The sequence below is a fragment of the Cervus canadensis genome, chromosome 22 (genome assembly GCF_019320065.1).
Source record: "Cervus canadensis isolate Bull #8, Minnesota chromosome 22, ASM1932006v1, whole genome shotgun sequence".
Classification (NCBI taxonomy): domain Eukaryota; kingdom Metazoa; phylum Chordata; class Mammalia; order Artiodactyla; family Cervidae; genus Cervus; species Cervus canadensis.
The window spans coordinates 7450098-7470520 of NC_057407.1; the positions used below are offsets into that span (position 1 = coordinate 7450098).

Genomic DNA, 20423 nt, shown 5'->3' on the forward strand with positions numbered 1-20423 from the left:
GACTGTAGCCGACCAGGCGCCTCTGTCCATGGGATTCTCCAGGCAAGAGTACTGCAGTGGGTTGCCGTGCCCTCCCCCCGGGGAACTTCCTGACCCAGGGATCGAACCTGAGTCACCAGGGAAGCCCCAAACTATGGTGTCTTCACACAATAAAATGCTATGCGACAACATAAAAGAACTATCTACTATGACTACATACGGTACAGCCAAAACTAAATTATAGTAATAGGAACAAAACAGCGGTTACCTCTGTGGATACAGACTGGGAAGAGACACCAAGGAATGGTCTGGGGCTCTGGCACTGTCCAGCCACGGCGGTCACACAGGTGTGGATACATGGAAAAACTTGGATTAGTATACTATAGGCATTTTATTACATGCGTGCCACATTTCAATTTTAAAATCTTCAAAAATGTTTATTTTGAGATATCTGCCCAGGAATGTGACAGCTAGATTGCAATGTAAGCATGTGTTTTGCTTGCGTGCTAAGTTGCTTCAGTCACTTCCGACTCTGTGTGACCCCATGGACGGTAGCCTGCCAGGCTCCTCTGTCCATGGGATTCTCCAGGCAAGAACACTGGAGTGGGTTGCCACTTCCTTCTCCAGAGGACCTCCCCGACCCAGGGATCAAATCCAAGTCTCTTAGGTTTTCTGCGTTGGCAGGTGGGTTCTTTACCGCTAGCACCATTCGTTTTATCGGAAACAGCCATATTCTTTTTCAGAGTATCTGTATTATTTTACATGCCCAGCATCAATGTAGGAGTGATCCAGTTTCCTCATTTGGTGTTGTCACTTTTTATTTGTCATTCTGATAAGTGTGATGGCAGTTTTAATCTGCATTTTCCTAACGGCTTCATGTGCTTAGCTGCCATATGTATGTCCTCTTCATGAGGTATCTGTTCGCGCCTTTGCCCATTTTTTCCTTTCTTTCTAACCATCTGTAGATTTCTTTATTCGCTTGAGATAAGTCCTTTTAAAATTTCTACCTTGTTGGGGAAAAAAAAAAATCTTTATTTTCTAATCAGATTGGTTTTTTGCTTTTTAACTTTGAGAATGCTTTATATTTTAGACATGAATATTTTATTGGATATATTGTTTACAGATGTCTTTTCTGAGGTTCTGGCTTGTGTTTTCATCTGCTTTTTAAAAGTCTTTCAGAGAGAGAAGCTTTTAATTTTATGAAGCCAAATTTATCAACTATTTTTTTTTATGGATATGGCTTTTGGCATCAACTCTAACAACTTTTCACCAAATTCTAGATTACAAAGATTTATCCTTTGCTATCTTTCAAAGTTTCATAGTTTTACATTTTACAATGAAGCCTGTGATAAATTGAGTCAAGTTTTGTATGTGTCTTTTTAAGTTTTTTATTGAAGTATAGTTGATACTTATTTTTTTTTAAATTTTATTGAAGTATAGATTATGTGAAGTTTGGGTTAAGGTTTACTTATTTTTTGTCTATGGATATCTAATTGCTCCAGCATTATTTATGAAAAAGGCTACTGTTCTTCTGTTGAAAGGTACTGTGCCTTTGTCAGAAAGCAGTTGGATATATTTGTGAGTTTGGTTCTATAATTTTCTATTTTGTTCCATTATTCTATGTGTATATCCCTCTGCCTAAACCATAAGTCTTTTTTTTTTTTCTAATTTCATTTTGTAGTTTTCATTGCAAATCTTGTCTATGTTTTGTTAGATTTATACCTAGGTATAGTCTAAAAGATTTTGGAAGCCATTATAAATGGTATTTTAATTTTGGTTTCTAAGTATTCACTAATACATAAAAATGTGATTGATTTCTGTTTGTTGATTTTTTCCTGCAACCGAGCTGAACTTGTTAGTTTCAACAGTTCTGGGGAGAATCCCTTGGGATTTTCTATGTAGACAACAATGTCATCCTCAAATAAGGGCAGTTTATTTCCTCCTTTTCAATCTATATGCCTTATATTTTGTTTCTGGTCTCATTGCGCTAGCTAGGACTTATAGTTGGAGAGGAGTGACTGAACGAACTTTGTTCATGATCTTGGAGGAAAGCATTCATCTTTCATTATTAAGCATGATGCTATCTCTAGGCTCCTTGTAGATGCTGTTTATTAAGTTATCAGTTCACTGAGAGGTGTTTATCACCACCAGTGGTGAAATACTTTGTCAGATGTCTTGTCTCTGTTATTAACCAACAAATTGGTCTGTTTCTTTTAAATTGTTGCACGCATAAGCATAAAGTTGTTCATGTGCTGTGTGTGTGCTCAGTTGGTCTGTCATGTCCAATTCTGTGCGACCCTATGGACTGTAGCCCGCCTGGCTCCTCTGTCCCTGGGACTTCCCAGGCAAGAATACTGGAGTGAGTTGCCATTTCCTTCTCCCGGGGATCTTCCTGACCCGGGGAATGAATCCACGTCTCCTGCATTGCAGGCAAATTCTTTACCACTGAGCCAACTGGGAAGCCCCAAAGTTGTTTCCAGTATTCTCTTACTGTCCCTTTTAATGGCTGAAGAATCTGTATTCATTCTTGACATTTTTTCATTCGCGACATTGTTGATTTGTGTCATCTCTCTCTCTCAGGTCTTGCTAAAGGTTTATCACTCATTTTCAATGACTTTTTGAAGAATCAGCTTTTTGTTTCAGTGCTTTAATCTCTTTTCTGTTTTAAATTTTATTACTTTGTGCTCTTATCTTAGTTGTTCCTTCTTTCTGCTTAATTTGGGCTTATTTTGCCCTTTCTCTAGTTTCTAGAGGAAGAAACTTAGATTATTGACTTGATTCCGATCTTCTTTACTAACGTAAGCATTCAGTGTGGCAATATGTTCCTCAGAATGGCTTTAGCTACACCTCACATATCTTGATGTTGTATTTTTGTTTTCACTTAGTTCAAAGTCATTTTTATTTCCTTTGAGACTTCCTTTCTGATCTGTGGATTATATAGACGTGTGATTTAAATTTTTCACATGTTTAGAAATGTTTGTCATTTTTCTGTTTTTAATTTTTAATTGACTGCATTTTGATCTGAGAATATATTCTATATAATGCAAATTTTAAACACTTTTTGAGGCTCTAGATATTGTCTATCTTGGTGAATGTTCCATAAGCACTTGAAAATATTTACTAGCTGTCAAGGCATTGTAATCTACATTAATTCCCTTCCTGGTTAAAATACCTAGAGAAGGCTTTTTCATGACCAAACCCTAACTGATATAGGAAGGTTACATCCCACACTACACAAAAACCCACCTTCAAATCCTGCTGAACTTTTTTTCCCTAAATCCTTTCTCATCTACTGCCCCTTTGCTTGGCATCTATCTTTCTCCCTCCTGGCCCCACACAGCCCTTTCAGTCTCCCTGGTGCCAGCCTCATCTTTCTTCCTAGACCTCATGTAACACCCACTCTGCATTCCACCCTGTCTCTTCTTACCTAGAGAATTTTTTTTTCTCTCAAATTAAAAAAAAAAAAAAAAAAAAAGTGTCTCTTCCCTGAACCCCTGCCATCATCACATTAAGAATTTTCTTGATCCAGGCTTCTTAGAACACAGAGTGGGTGGTAAACAGCAAAGAGCTTTCTCAACTCTCCTAGGGCTGAATGTGACCCCACCCTTGTATCTGCGATGCAGGTGCCTGCTTGGCCATCTGCCCTGAGGTCTAAGTTGTGGGAAGTTTATTTACTGCTCCTTCTAGAATCTCTGAATAACTATAGATTCTTGATGCCCTGGATTATGTTAAAATCTGCTGCTGATAATTCATAGCTCTCACTGAAGTGGGAAAATGCTGTAACTGATTTGTTCTGCTTTATGCTAACTGCAGAAACTTAGGCATCAAGAAAGACCTGGGCACAAATTTATCCTCTGCTATTTGGTAGCCATTTGGCAACCACAGCTGTATAATCTCCTACTGCTTTAATCTTCATAAGGAAATTGTATACCTGTAGAACTGTGAGGATAAATGTCATAAAGCACGTGGCACCAAATTCCTCAAAAGATGATAGTCACTCTTATTGTCACTTCATAGTTATGTTGTTGCTGTTAATGATTAAAATGGCATTAAGTGTCAGTATGTCTTTTATCTTCCTCTTTTGAGCTTGTTCTTTTCTGGTCAGACAGTTATTAATTAACACATGCATACACATAAGTATCATTAATTTCTGGACACACAGACAGACTACATTCTAGCTGCTGACACATTCATGGGTGGCCACATGACTGAGTCCTAGCTGATGGAATGTGGACAGAAATGATGTGAATGATTTCTTCACCAGCTCATAAAATCCTTCCATGAGCATTCCTTCATACTCTTCTCCTTCCTCTCGGGTGATGCAGCTGTATACATTTGGGTCTTGAATGCCAACTTCAGTGATAGTAGACACTGTATGTAGATGCCTAGGTGCCTGAACTAATGATTAAAGGCAGACTGCCACCAATAAATAATCCTGATTGCTGTACATGATCAAGAAATACACTTCTAGATGTTCAAGCTCATTGTACATTTTGGAGTTTTGTGTCAGCTAGTCAGCTAGCATTTTCTAAGCTAAAACTGAAATTGGTAACTTTAAGTAGTGCAATACAAAAGTCAAAAATATATAGCATTGGCTTAAAGTTTAGGCAGCAGGCTGCAAAGAAACTGATCTTAAGAAGTGGAAAGATGTGATTGCCTGGAGGGAGGGATGGATTTCAAAGGGGCATAAGGAATCTCTTGGAGGTGATGGAAACACTCATATCTTGACTATGGGTGTTGTAATCCAAATGTATACGACTGTCAAAATTCATCAAACTGTAGACATTAAATGGATACACTTTACTGTCCAAAAGTTACATCTTAATAAGCTGTTGAAAAATAAAGGAACTTCCGTCTATGTTAAATGCCCTATCTTACGAGGGCCCAGACCCTGAGGGGAGGATTCATATGTGAGTGATTTATTCAGTGGGTGCTCTCAGAAGACACCAGCAAGAGAGTGAGGGAACTGGACAAGAAGGGAGGAAGCAAGCAGCAGGGTGTGGTCTCAGGCACAGATCCCCCGGGGTCTCCGCCGGATTCTGAGCGGGCCCTGGGACAGGAACCTCACAGTGTGTCCTGCCTAGAACACGGCAGTGAGAGGGGTTCCTCCTGGCTCCATGCAGGAGAGTGGGGCTGGGGGAGCCGGGGCACCATGGTTCCTGAGCCTTAGGATCGCCCTCCACAGCCAATCACAGGTGCAGAGGCTGGAAGCAAAAGAGCACAGAGGCTGAGGGAGGACAGCCAGAAATGGGAAAGGGACTCAAGGGGACCCAGCAGAGCTCTGCCAACATATGTCACATTCTCCTAGAAGGAGAACTTGTTCCTTATTATAATGAAGTGTAATATGCCTGCTTTCTTCAGGTTTTTCTTAATGTTGAATTAAAGCAAAGGTGTTCTGACATAAAAGTCACCTGTTGAATCTTGGGCATGGACCATTGGAGGGCATTGAAGGGCCAGCACCAACCAACCCACTGCCCACCCCTTGGGCCTCATCCACAGACTCCTGGAGAAATAGCGGGCATGGTGGTCAGAGGAGAGGGAACGACGCATACAGAGGTGGGTTCCAGAATAAGCCCCACCATTTTCTAGTTGTGTTATCCTGAGCTATTGCTTAACCCACTTGTCTCAGTTCCTCCTCTGAGAAATGGTAAAAAAAAAAAAAAAACCTCATTTACCTTACAGGGTCACCGAGAGGCTTAAAAGAGACAAAGTACATAAAGCCCTTAGCAGATCCCTGGTGTGACATGTGACACAAGTGTGCAGGAAGTGTTGTTTACATTACTGAATGGTTTCTCTCACATAACTTGCCCACTCCCAGCGCAGCCCCCACCCTGCCACTCCTGGTGACAGTCTGAGTTCACTGATGCTGCCTGGAGCTCAGGACTGATACGCCTTTCCTCCAACCCCCTCACTAGCTCTCTTATCTTTCCCAGAGTAGATGCTCTGGCACATCTGAAAATTTGTTGAGGATTTACACAGCTCAAAACAGAGGCTTGACACGTTTAGAAAGTACCCAGATTAATCTTGGGGGTGAGAAACGGAATGTTTCCTGCCATATCAATAAACAAAGGATGTCACAGTCATCAGCAATTGCAGCCCTGCAACCCCCGAACGTGAGCCAGTGAGGCCTGAGGAAACTCAGGAAGAAAAGAACACCTGCCATCTAGCAGTCTTCCGGCTGCAGCCACTCCTGATGGTGAGCCCCGAGGGAACCAGGATGCGAGCCCAGACTCCTGCACTTGTCCATACATAGAAGAGCACTAAAGTCCTTAACTTGGAGATATCTGGGTTTTTTTTTTTTTTTTTTTTAACAATCATCTTTTGATGTACCAACTATCTGCCCTTTGTTGCAAAACTTCTATATAACCTAGCTCCCCTCATCACCTCTTTAGAGCAGTTCTCTCGGGGTTACTTGAGATGCTGCTTCCTGGGCTTGAAGTCCTAAAAGTTCCCACAAAATAAAACATAACTCTCTTTTAGGTTGTGAACATTTTTTGTGTCTACAGAGATGAGATGCAAAACAACATCCCATAGGAAAACAAGTCATCTAGTCCTCTCCATCCCAAGTTATATTTCTAGGTGTCCTTCTAGCCACTGGGCTTTATAGAAGCCTCTATAACACTGTACTACGTAATTGTGAACAAAGCAGAAATTAAATTTTCTCATCTGGTAGAAAATTTCTGGCTGCCATTTGAAAAAAGGGAAGAGACTAACTTAAATATCTATTATCTCTCCATCCCTCATATCTTCTATTTCTCTTGTCTTTTTATCTGTGCTCTCGCTCTCTCTTCTCTTTTTACATTTCCAAGGGCCCATCTTATAGTTCAAGATATTGTGGAAGAAAAGATGTCATTTACTCCACTTGACAGACATCTGGTGAGTTTTCTGTTTATGCAGAGATGCATTGTATTTGTACCTCATTAAGAGGTACTTCCCATATCTTGGGGAGAAAACTGTATTTTCTGCATCATTTCTAAATCACTGTTCACTTTTTTCTTCATCATTATATTGATTTTCTAATTTTGATACTAGATTTTTTTCAGTGTTGACAAGAAAGAAAGAAAAAGTGCAAAACGAAACATACAGAATAGTTAGATCAACAACCACCCAATTTTTCCCGGAAATGGACTAAAGGGACCTGGGCTCTATTCTGAAGCTAGTGTGAATATGCAGGGTGTGATAGTGAAAAGCAGACACCCAGCAGGTCTTACACCTTTATTAGAGGAGGTACCTATGAGGGGAAATGGGCGAGCACTGTCAGGCCTAAAGTGAAGCAGGGAGCAAGGGGAGGATGGCAGATGATTCCCAGCCTGTTGTGTAGACTAAGGGGAGTTTGGTATGTCTACTTGGGAGCTCTCCAGCTCAAGGCAGCCATCAGTGGAAGCCCTGTCTCCCAGGAGTGGGCCTGCCTCAGTTTGCATGCTGGCTGGGTCAGGGGAGGGGCAAGCCACAGAAGTGCAGCTTTGGGGAAAGCAGAGCATTAGTTTCAGAGCCCAGCAGCAGGGCTTGGTCAACCACACACCCTGCACTTGGAAGCGTGCCAGGTGCTCACAGCTGTCCAGTGGGTGGCTCATTTTATCCTTGGTTTAATTCTAGATTTGAGTTGCAGGCCAATGCTAAGTGTAGACTCTGCTCTTCTGTTCAAATCTGGAGATGTCCACTACCTCCCCAAATAATACAGCTTCCACATGGTCACTCCAACTTGTCTTGTATTAAGAGTCTATGATGGGGGAAGAGCCCTTTTTGTCAAGGCTTGCTTCTGTTGATTTGGGGGCTTTACAGAAGGGCAGGGTGCTGTCAACGGAGAGAACTCAGAAATACACTCGACCACCAAGTGCCAGAGGCAGGCACCACTGGCTGCATGAATACTTCCATTACCTCCCCTAGGAGTTAAATGTTCCCCTGGAAACATGTCAGTAAGAGGAGGAAAATGGCTGGAACCCACCTTCCTGCCCCAGGACCCTGCAGCCAGGAGCTGGTGTTGAAGACAGGATAAAGGAACCCAAGTACTTCTTCCTGCTGCTCAACAACACTTCCTTTCACACGCTCAAGGCCACAGTTGACCTGAGCTTGCCTGCAAGAAATTTCTGACCCTTTCATATAGCTTCTTAACATCTTTTGTTTGTTTGTTTCTCCCTCAGATGTTCCCATATTCCTAAGCTGTCTTCTGTTTGGTTTGTTGTTGATGTCATTATTTTGGTTGTTTTCTCAAAAATGCTTCTGCTTTAGTTTATGTACATTAAGAATCTGAAAAGATCAGAGGTATTAGAGTTTGGGGTCAGGTTTTCTTGTGTACCTTGGAAACTCATGAGCTGACTGCCTCAAGGAGACTGAAAGAAGCACCAAAAATCTCCTGCCCATCCTGGGAAAAGTCAGACAGAACAAGCCACTCTAGACCTCAGGGAAGTCACTCTGGTTCTACCTTTACAGTCTGCCATCCTTATCTTCAGCTGAAAGCACCAGTCCTTCAGATGGTGATGCAGGGCAGGAAAAATGAGCACCAGTGAACAGTCTAAACTCTTGAGGTAAGGGTCTTCCCTGGTGGTCCAGTGATTAAAACTTTGCCTTCCTGTGAAAAGGGTACAGGTTCAATCTCTGGTTGGGGGAGCTAAGATCTCACATGCTTCATGGCCAAAAACTCAAAACATGAAACAGAAATAAACAAAATCAGTAAACACTTTAAAAAAATGGTCCACATAAAAATATCTAAAAAAAAAAAAAAAAAAAAAATAGGAGAAAACCCTAAGGTGGAAGCTAGCTCTGTCTTTTAGTCTCTGGTGTTTGCCAAGCTGCTTGTTGAACCTCAGTTTCCTTGTCTGCAACAGCGTCCGCACACACCTCGAGGGGCTGCTCGGGGGACTCCTGTCAAAATGAGAAGATGGGCCGGAAGAGGGCTGGCCACTGCTCTGTGCTGTGCCCACACGCTGACCAGTCATCAGACAAGCACCCGCGGCATTCTCCTACCCAGCCCCCGTCTTGGAGTATATTGACAGGTGCTATTTGAAAAAAACAACAACAACAATGTTTTCTCTACCTTAACACAAGCTTGGAGGAATGCACGGTTAACCACATTTAAACCCGTTCCTCACTGAGGCTTTCTCAGACACTTTAACGTCCTGGGAATCTCCATCAGTGTTGTCCACACAAGTGTCCGAGGGGACCTGAGGGCTCCCACACCACACCCCCTGCTGGAATGCTGTGGCAGATAACACGATGATCCCTGAGAGGAGAACGAAGGTGTCAGACTCGGTGTCACCTCCGATGCTAATGCCTGGATCATAAGAGACTGGAAAGACAGATGAGGACATTTAACCAGTGAAGGGTTAATGTGGAGCTACAACCTGGAAGAATGAATACTCCTGATACCAAAAAAAAAAAAAAAAAAACCACCACAGGAGAAATTCCCAACATACATGACAAATCTGACCAAGATATTCCAGAGTCACCAGTGCCCTTCCAGAGTCTACACAGGCCCCCGAGTCACGTTTCTAACAAGAATCCTATGTGATCATGATTCTCAGAGAATAACTGGCCCATGGGAAAGGCCAATTCTATAACAGAAAGCAACGGTGACTCCTTATTTTCTCATGTTCAAAGGACAGGCTTCCAGTTCTCCTAACTCTTCTCTGACTGTCTCTGCTGACCACCTGAGCCGAGATGCTGACTGTCAAGCTCCCTCAAACTGGGGCCCCAGGATGCCCATGAGCCCTCCCAGCAAAGTCACTGTCTTTCCTTCCTACCCTTTTCTTTATCATCTGAAGTATAAAGCACATTCCTGCATATACAGCAGATGTCTGATGAATGCTTGGTCAACTTCATTGTCTTGTCCACTTTAGCCAGTGTATCACAGATCACACTGTCCATGGTCAGACTTCTTCCCAAAACATTGGATGAGCACCCGCTCTGTGCCCAGGACTATCCTGGGTGCCATGGACACATGAGCACATGGAGCAGGCACATGACTCATCCCTGTGAGGCTTAGGTCTCAGTGGTATTCTTCTCATCCCTTACTTCTGCTTAGCTTTGGACAGTCCTCAGAGACTTTTTGTATATTTATCTTAGCTAGTTCCATGGCAACCCAATGATGTAGTTATTATCATTCTCAGTTGACAGATGAGAAAGCTGAGGTCCAGCAAGATTAAACGATTAACTCAAGGTCATGCAGCTGTGGGTGCCCTAACTGAAATTCAAGTTCGAGTCGTCTTGGGTTGTTTAAACCCGTACTACAACTCGCCTCATCAAAGTCTCCCATTGAGCTCTGCAGAGTAATTACAAGGAAATCCAGATTTCATTTTTTATCCTGTCTCCTGACAGGTCAATGCATGCTTATTCAAGAATTTACCCCTCTTCCAAAACAATGAGCAATTCCAAGGGAAGGCAGAACCCCCAAAACAGTTGGTGACATCAACAGCATTCTTCTCAAGGATTACTCAACTGAGTGCTTGTTGAGTGTGTGATCTCAATCATAGAAAAGAAGAACTGCTCCAGACTTGATTATCTTTTTAAAAACTTGCAAAACCTGAGAAGCTAAGACTCTTTGAAACAGGAAGCTGTGTTGTTTCCTACCTTACTAATGTCTCTGGTGGTATCAGATGGTATCTCCGTTTCATGAGTGGCAAGACCTAAGCTATCACTGGACGCATAAAGGACTTTGCTAAATTAGCAGGTACCATCATCTTCTTTTTGCTCTCATCTGGGCGAGAACTTATTGAATGCAACAGAAGTGGTTTATTCAGGAGGGGTTTCCAGGAAGACAGTCAGGTTTCTAGGAAAAAGGAGATGGAGCAAGGAGTCTTGGCAGGTGGAAGTTACACCTCCCAGGAGCGCTCTTGGATGGACGGGGCGTAGAGGGAGGCCGGCTGTGCTGCAGTAGGTAGTATGGAGCCAAAGTGGGAGAGCTGATTGTGAGATATGTCCGTTTTCTTCTCGCTTTTTCCCTCTTTGTCTTTCTCTCACCTGTATCATGATGTGTTTGCCCTTCCACTCATCCGAACTCAGCCTTTTACCCTCTTCAGTCAACATGTCCACAACTGTGCCCATGCTGCCTTCCCTGTGTTTTCATAAATTCTCAACTATTGAGAGGATGGCCACTCCAAAAGGGTCCTCTTGGATAGTTTTGCGTTAGTAATATTGATTAGTAAGAAGCAGTGAAAGTATAACTGACATATGTGTGTACATGCACGTATGTTACATTTGTATATATATAAATTTTTACATTTCAATTTTTCACTGAAAATCCACTCTAAGTCAGGCTGTCAGATGAATCAGCTGATCAGTTGATTTGGTGTCTTTCTGTTTTGGATCTGCAAAGTTGACTGCTTTTCTTGGATCTATATTAGAGGGTAGGGATAGAAAGTCTTTCTAATCTTCTGGGAAACCTTCAACTGGTTGGAGATGAAAGTTAACTGTGTTCGACAAGTGTTTTGAGGGGAGGGAGTGGGAATATGGGGTCATTGGTACATGGAAGCGATAGGAACTGGAGCATATCTGCATGTCATTTCAGAAAATGGTGATGATTACCACGAACTATGCAGGCTGAGTTATTTCTCTAGGGGAGGAACTGCATGACTCAATAAGAAAAAAGCAGATATATCCAGCACAATAAAAAGGGTAAAAGGCATAAATAGATATTCACAGAAAAGGAAATACTAATGACTAATAATTACAGCTTAAAAAAAAAAACCCTCAGTAATTAAGTATTAGTTACATAAATAATGACACCCTTGTTGCCTGTAAAATTGGCCAAGTAATTTTTTTCTTTTAGATCTTGGTATTGATGGGTGCTTGCTGAGACTGGCACCAATACGAAATAGAATACAAATTGTTATACAACTTCTGGAAACAATTTGGCAAAATGCAGCAAGAGTCTTAGAAATAGGACTAGGGGTAGAAATTGTCCTTTGAGAAATCTCCTTTAAGGAACTAAGAAAAATACAACGATGTTTACTGCAGCATTATTTGTAAAGGTGCAAATTGGGAACAACTTAATCACACGACAGTAAGACAATGATTAAAAAACCATAAATATACAGTATGTTGAGTCGTTCCAAATTATATTTTCATATAATTTTTAACCACATGGAACTAGATGCAGGCTGGGGCTTCCCCAGTGGCTCAGTGGTAAAGAATCCACCCACCAATGCAGGGAGATGCAGGTTGGATCCCTGGGCTGGAAAGATTCCTTGGAGAAAAAAACGGCAAACCACTCCAGTATTCTTGCCAGGGAAATGCTATGAACAGAGGAGCCTCGAGGGCTACAGTCCATGGGGTCGCAAAGGAGTCAGACACAACTCAGTGACTGAACAACAATAAAATTTTACGTACCAGAATACAAAAGGATGTGCAAATGTGATATCAATTGTAACAAACATGCCTAGAAAAGAGGCAATGGTTCTCTCTCCAAGACACAGGTGGAGGTGGCAACACCAGGGGCCAGGAAACTGACCCTCAGTACACTGAACACTCCTGCCACGTGTGCTTTGACTGCACAGGCATAATTTCCCCATAAAACACTTTTTAGGATCATCTCTTTGAATTTAATCACATATCAGCCTGCATACAAACACTAAAAATCAGCCACACTGGAAACACCTGGTATTAGAACATAGTGAGTAAATCTACTCTTTGAACAAAGAAGTTGGTAAAACTATTCCAAGTTACTTTGCAGGTGGATGAAACCAAGTCACTTAACTGACTACATTCCAAGAATGGAATATAATCTTTGCTCTAATAATATTAATGACTGGAAGCGGAGGAAGTCCATGTGCTGCCCTAAAATATAAAGGCTGGGAGATGCCTGCAGCTGGGAAGAAGACTGCATTTATTCAAGATTTCAGCCTTTAGAGGTTCTTGTATTTCCAGGAAAGGAGTTCACTGGCTCACAAGGCAGCCCATTCCATTCCTGCACAACTTGGTTCTCACCAAGTTCTTTCCCATGTGTGACTGAATTTAGTTTCCTCTACTACCATCAAATTTCTGCTCTCTGTAGAGTCTGCTTCCTTCTTCTACAGCAGAAGCTATCACATTATAGATTTTCCCATCGTGAAGGAACCCAGGACATTGCCTAATCCAATTCTTTTTTTAAAAAAGCTTAGAAAACTTTGCTCCAGGTCAAAGATGTACAAATATTGGGATAAAAAGAAAACAAACTAAAATAAACCTGAAGACTTTTATTTTTTACATAAAACATTCTAAGTTATGCCAAATACTGTTGATGCTTCTAGACCTTTATCATCCTAGCCTGTTCTATGCTGCAGGTGGATACCAACGCTCATGACATGTGGTACCTGAAGAGAACCTAACATTTCAAACGCATAATCTGAAAAGTGAAAAAAGGTAAAATTATTCTGCTCCATCTTTCTATCCATTTAAGAAGCATTAGTAGGCAGCTGTTACTTGTCAGGCATTGTACTGGGCAATAGTCCTGCGTTGTCCAAGATGGTGGCTACTTGCTACATGCGGCCATTCCAAGTTAACTTAATAAAATTTGGGTAAAATGAAAATCTCAGTTCTTCAACAGCAGTAGCCACATTTCAAGTGCTCGATAGCCATGTGGCTAGTAGGTGTTTTATTGAACAGCACAAACACAGAACGTTCCATCACTGAAACAAAGGTCTACAGGATAGTGCTGTACCAAATAATTGTTTTTTCTGACTACCCAGGTTTTCTGTGGAAAGAAATGAAAGGGGAGGAGAACTGGCTTAAAACGGTGTAAGTGGGAAGCAATTCAAGGTGCTAGATGGACAGATAATTGGATGAATACATGAAGGGGTAGCTGAGAAGAGAGGTGGATGGAAAATCAGATGGGTAGATTTCCTTTGTTCTGGATGATCTATTAATATTGATGAAGACTGAACCAGCTCTTGGGATTGGCTTCTAAAGCGCTTGCAATTGAGGATACTCTTAGTTCAACCCTTAAACTTCTTCTTTTCTTCCAACTTAAAGAGGTGGGAGGGATGTAACTCAGAGATAGTAAAGAGATTCAAAAACTTTAGGAGGGAACAGCCTGTCATTTTTCTCTCTCTATTCCTGTCATGTTTGTGAAAGATAATTATTTCTTTGTGAAAGAATTATCAATAATTCTTCATTGGAATGTCAGTAAATAAATGGATTAATGTATTCTTAGGTTCCTATTAGGCTATTTAATTTGGTACAGATCCAAAACCATTTGTATAAATTCAAACTCATTTACTGTAACTACAGATTTTAATGAAAGCTGAAATATCTTTTTAAAACATTTTGGACACCAATCACTGTGTTTTCTGTAACTTTGAGTAATGGGCTACAGACTGGTTATTTGCAGAAAGCCAAGAATTTCTCTTTAGATGGAGGAAATACTTCCTCCTCTAGAGTTGTACTATCCTGTTTTGGAAAAGATCTAAGAAATTCTGGAAAGGGCTGAAAACTTGAGGAAATAGAGAATGTCAGTGAGTAGAGGGAGAGGGAGAAGAACCAACATGCATTTGCCTGGCACTGTGCTCTGATGTTCTCACGTGGGTTCATGTAATCCTCACATTACTCCCCCACTCCTTACAACACTTTCTTCACACAGCTTCAGGGACACCAGTTCTGCTTTTTTTCCGATCTCGCTGTCCACCCTTTCTCAGTCTCTCTTGCTGTGTCCTCCTCATTTCTCTCACCTCCAACTTTTGGCATGCCTGGGGATGCAGTCCTTTGCTGTCTACACCTATGTCTCTGGTGCTCTTTTCCAGAATCAATGCTTTACATCTATGTGACGACAACTGTCACTTTTGTATTTTCAGCCAACAGTTCTCCCCTGGAGCCGTATGTCCAACTGCCTGCTGCACATCTCCACTTGGATGGCATATAATCAATCTCAGACTTGCCTGCTCCAATTCAGGCTTATTTTTCCCCAGACTTTATCTCTGCTGGTGTCAACGCCATCCTTCCAGTTGCTCAGACAAAACTCCTGGAGTCGTCGACTATTTCTCACTTACTCGTACACTATCTGTCAACAAATCCTGCAGCTAGCTTCCACATTTGTACAGAATCCATCTATTCTCACCCTTTCTACCTCTACCGCCATACCCTGCCCAGTGTAACATCTTCCCTGTATTATCATAAATGCCTCTTTGAGTTCAGTTCAGTCACTCAGTTGTGTACGACTCTTTGCAACCCCATGGACTGCAGCAGGTCAGGCTTCCCTGTCCTTCACCAATTCCCAGAGCTTGCTCAAACTCGTGTCCATCGAGTCAGTGATGCCATCCAACCATCTCATCGTCTGTCATCCCCGTCTCCTCCTGTCTTCAATCTTTCCCAGCATCAGAATCTTTTCTAAGGAGTCAGTTCTTTGCATCACATGGCCAAAGTATTGGAGCTTCAGCCTCTTTACTGGTTCCTTGTTTCTAATTGTGCTTCCATAGTCTATTCTCCACATGGCAGCCAGAACAATCCTTACAGAATATGAGGAGGATAACCTCAAGTTTAATGGAAACTTACCTACGGTCCCTACTCCATTCAGAAAAAAGCCGAAGTTCTTCCTGACTGCACAGCTCCACGGAACTTCTGCCCACAGCTTCTCATGTCTCTCTGACTCTCTCTCTTGATACCCATCCCTCACTCCTTTCGGCCACACTAAACCCTCCTGCTCCTCTAAGAACCTGTCCAGCCACTCTCTCACCTCAGGATATTTGCACTTGGTGTTCCTCTTATCCCCCAGAAACCTGTTCAACTCACTCTCTCACCTACCTCCAGACTTTTCTCAAATGTCATCTCATGAGTTTCTTGTTGACCCTCTCCAGTTTAAACTTCACCTCTCCAATGCCACCCTACTGCTGGCTTCTCTCATCTCTTTACCTTTCTCTGTAGCACTCATGACCCTCTGAGACACTGTAGCTTCTGGCTATCTATTATTCCCTGACTGGAATATAAGCTTCATGAGGTCAAAGAGTTTTGTCTATTCCATTCATTGATGTGCCGTATCGCTGGAACAGTGGCTGGCATGTCATAGGTTGCCATTAACTATTTGCTGAATGAACGACTGGAGAACCCCATGAGGCAGTAACTCTTCTTTCACTAGGTTACACATAAAGATTCTGAGGCACAGGGAGGGTGACCTACTTGCTCTATGTCACACAGTCACTTCTTCAAACTCAGGAATTGAATCATTATCCTATACTGAAGAGGACCAAGGATATATAAGCAAGAAAATCTTATGACTATGATTCCCTGGCACCAATACCCATGAAACCAAAAGGATCTAGGGCCTTAAGCATGGAATCTGATCTTAACAGCAGGTGGTCCTGCAGGAATGCTGACCACTTGGAGTCTGTGGGCAGAGCTCTTCCAGATGGACACGCAGATCCAGGATGGTAGGCAGTGACTTCACAACCTGCTCTCGTCTCTATAGTCTTTGTTTTAAAATTTTTGATTGGAGTACAACCGCTTTACAATGTTGTATTGGTTTGTGCTGTACAACGTGAGCCAGCTCTAAGTATACATTCGCCCCTCTCCCCTGAGCCTCCCCCACCCCATCCCAGCCCTCCAGGTCATCACAGAGCACCAAGTTGAGTTCCCTGTGCTATACATATGCTTCCCACTAGCTTTCTGTTTCACACATCTAGTGTATATAAGTCAATGCTACCCTCTCAATTCGTCCCACCCTCTCCTTCCCCTTGATGAATATACTTTAGATGATTCATCAAGTTCACCTGAGAGGCTGATCCCCTCAAAGAGACTAAACACTTAAACACACACACACACACACACACACACCAGATTAGTGATGTTACTAAGCTGGGATATCATTCAGCACGTGGCCCTCTTTCAGACATGACTGGTTTAACCAAACTCCCACTATTGTCAAGGATCAGCACCCTTCATCATAGGCATGGCAGTTTTCCGCTTTAGTAAAGTTTTAGAATAAAACAGATTTCAAATTAATAGTATCTTTTTTGTACTTTGGGGACTTTGAAAGGTTGGAGGGTGGATGTCTAATTACAGTCAGGAACCAGAAACACCACTATTATTTAACATCACTGTGGAAGTTCCCACCAAAGCAAGAAGGTGAGAGAAACAAATGAAAAATACCAGGAAGGAGGATATAATTCTGTCAGTGCTTCACAGATAATATGACTATCTATCTAGTGAAAAGTGGAAGTGAAGTTGTGTCCAACTCTCTGCGACCCCATGGACTATATATATAGCCCACCAGGCTCCTCCGTCCATGGGATTCTCCAGGCAGGAATACTGGAGTGGGGTTGCTATGTCCTTCTCCAGGGGATCTTCCCGACCCAGGGATCGAACCCGGGTCTCCCGCATTGCATGCAGACGCTTTACCCTCAGCCACCAGGGAAGCCCAATCTATCTAGTAGTTCTAAAGGTATTTATTTTTTAAAGTTGGTAAGGTAATCAGCTTAAAACATGTAATTTTGTTTCATACTACCAACAATTGTTTAGAAAATTGGTTAGGAAAAGTATCTCATTCACAATAACCTGAGAAATATAAAGGCAGATGATAAAAATGTAAAAAGAAACGTGCAACACCAATAACTTAAAGCCCTGTGGTAAGCAGAGTAAGGAGACATAGTGTGTTCCCAGGTATAAAAGCTTGACATGGAACGTTATCAATTCTTTCTAAACTTATTTACAAATGTAAGAAAAGTTCACTCAAAATTATGTTTTTGTAAGTAACTGATCATGTGATCCAAAAGTTTATCTAATAGGACAAATGGTTCTAAAAGATAAGACATGTTTAATTAGATCATATACATAAATAATCTAATAAATCTACAGTAATTAAAAGAGTGTTTCTAGCACAGAAATCAATTATTTCTATGTGCAAAGGACACAAGCAGAATCAGGAACATGAAGGAATATATGGCAAAGGTGATGTTTCCAGCTCAAGGGGGAGAGGGTAATTATTAAACATATGGTATCTTCAAATTGGTCAACCATTTAGAGAGAAATAAAATAGAAGTGCACTTTGCACCATATATCAAACCAAACTAAAATGTATTAGTGATCTGCATGTACAAAAATGGAACCATGGAGATACAAAAATATATATAAACACTCATGTAATCTGGGGGTGTGGAGGCCCTTATAAATGGAACCCTAAGGAAATAACTGTGAGCTTTGGAGACACAGAGCCCCAGCTCTGCTGTGTGCTAATGGAATAGTGACAGAGCCTTGCCAAGCCTCTATTTGCTCATCTATAAAATGGGGATATAGAAATCCACCTTGCAAACCTAAGAGGACAAGCAAGGCTGTATAAAGTGCTGAGCTAAGAAAGACATGGTTGTTATTGACTCTTATCTTACACTGGTTATATGTAAAGAATGTAAACTTTCTGAACTCACAGACCATTTTCTTCTCAGTATTTTTTCCTTCTCAGGTGGTTGTTGAAAATAAGCAGGAAAAACATCCACATTGTACAATCTGAAGATATCCTGCATTATTTGATCCATACTGAGAAATAAACATTTCTCCCATCCAGGGGCACTGCGCTGGCTGGGACACAGGACTAAGGAGCTGGAGGTCCAGGGCACTGGTCTGATTTGGCGTGTCTTTAGGGTTTAATAAGACTCTTTGAGAGGGTTCTCAAAAGAAGGGGCTCTGGCTTGCGTTTGGGGAGGTGTTTGAGAGTCCAGGGAACCGGTTTTCATGTCTTCAAAGACAGGAAGGTCTGAATTACTGTAAATCCCAGGGGGTGGCCTTCTGATATTCACTCCGGATATTTAAGCACAGAGTCCAGTACACAGGCTGAAAGACTACCCCAGCAAGAAGAGAGCAGGGGCTCTGCGAATATCATCCAGGTTCAGAATTTGCCAAAGGCACTAAGAATCGTGAAGTAGGAAGAGAAAATGTGGGCGCAAATAACTTGGAGGCATCCAGGGAGCTGGTGTCCCGTGGCCCACCTGTCCTCACGCAGGTGCCCACTGCGGTCATCTGAACGGCCTTCTCACTCTTCCCGTGGAGGCCGGCCGAGCCCCTGCCAACGCAGGTGTCAAGACCGGAAAAGATGCCTCCCCTCCCCAAGTCTGGGTGGTTGTATGCCAGCTCGACCCAAGATCAAAGGGGAGAACCTAGCCCCTAAGATCTCTTAATCTGAAAACAAAATGCAAATGCTTTGCCTAGTGTGCCCTCTTCTTCAAGTTCCTTAGATTTCAGTTTGTGGTTTCAAGTTCTGATGAGTAAACCCTTCATCTTGTAATTTGCCTAGGTTTCCACCCTAGAAAAGGTCTGCCAAATCTTCTAGCAGTGCCTGCCTAAAAACATTAGCTTTCAGTGACAGTTTAACTGATAAGGAAATACAGAAAAATTTAAAATTTTCAGTTTTAAAAATGATAACCCACCTACCTCTCACAACTATTTTGATTATTTGCCTGTTGCCTTTTATATGTACATATAATTTCACATTGTTGCAATCTTTGTTTACACATTTTACATTCTCTTCATTCTTATAAACAACTGTCTGTGATTTTATCCGGTATCCAAAACTAGTTTTAATGACCACATAATAATCTATTCTTTAAATGGACTACAATTTATTCAAAACATCCTTCATGTGTCAAACATTTATATTGTTCCCATTTCTTGTTTTCTACTATGAGAACAATGCCACAATGAACATCTTTGTGCACATTATGTATTGGTAATACCTTTTCAACCTTTTCACCTTAGGGTAAAATCACAGGACTAAAACTAATGGATTAAAGCCATGTGTATCTTGATGGCTCATGTTAGATACAAAATTTATTAAAACAAATTACATAGCACCAGCAATGAGTAAGTGTTCCAGCAATGAATAAGGTTCACTGCAAACTCACCAGCATTGAGCATCACCATTAGATTTTTTTTATATATAATTGAAATGACATTTCAAACTTAAATGTATTTTCTAAAGAAGGATCTCCAATTCTAAATTTTTTTTTTCAATTCAACTTTGCAACACTCACTAAAATTTTACACTGGTGAATGTGAATTTATGAAGTTATGAGATATCCATCACCTCATCCCATTTATCACAGTATAGATGGAGGCTGCATATATATTTGTTGGAGTTGGCCAGACAAGAATGGCAGGGAAAGGGCAACCCTCCTTCTGACTTCAGAAATTACGAGAAAAGAGACCCTGGAAGGAAGCAGTCACAGCTGTGTGTCCCTATCTCTCCCATCCAGGCTTTGACCAGAGTTAGGGGGTCTGGAGAGCTGTTTGATAAACTAGGGGGTTCTCAAGAGGATATCTCTCTGCAAAGCACCTCCTTACCCACATGGGGTGGCCAGAGCAGTGAGGTTGGTGGTCAGGCAGAAAAAACATCTGGTTTGCAGTCTTGCGTGTCCCTTGGTTTGTATAGGACATGCGCATGGAGTCAAGGAGGGGCATGTCTGCTGGGCGCCGGCCGGCTCAGAACAAAGAGTGGAGCTTGGGCCAGGAACTTGATGGCGGTGTGGTTCTCCATTCTGCAGGGCTGAGTGAAGGCT

The 20423-nt window shown here is 41.9% G+C and overlaps 2 protein-coding genes across 10 annotated transcripts in view; one reads left to right on the forward strand and one right to left on the reverse strand.

Annotated features, from left to right (window-relative positions):
• Nucleotides 1–20423, reverse strand: part of XCR1 (X-C motif chemokine receptor 1) — a 321508-nt gene that overhangs the window by 168026 nt on the left and 133059 nt on the right. The gene's annotated exons all lie outside the window — the stretch shown is intronic.
• The window catches only part of CCR3 (C-C motif chemokine receptor 3), a 58046-nt gene that overhangs the window by 8183 nt on the left and 29440 nt on the right, over nt 1–20423 (forward strand). Inside the window, exons 1-2 of one of the 9 annotated variants that reach the window (XM_043443349.1) lie at nt 8486–8504; nt 13236–13314. The exons of 5 other annotated variants lie outside the window; for them this stretch is intronic. The gene's annotated coding sequence lies outside the window, so the exon portion shown is untranslated. Of the gene's footprint in view, nt 1–5340; nt 5536–8485; nt 8505–10529; nt 10646–13235; nt 13315–20423 lie in introns of those variants that run through there. 3 more of the 9 variants (XM_043443347.1, XM_043443350.1, XM_043443348.1) reach the window with 3 other exon arrangements.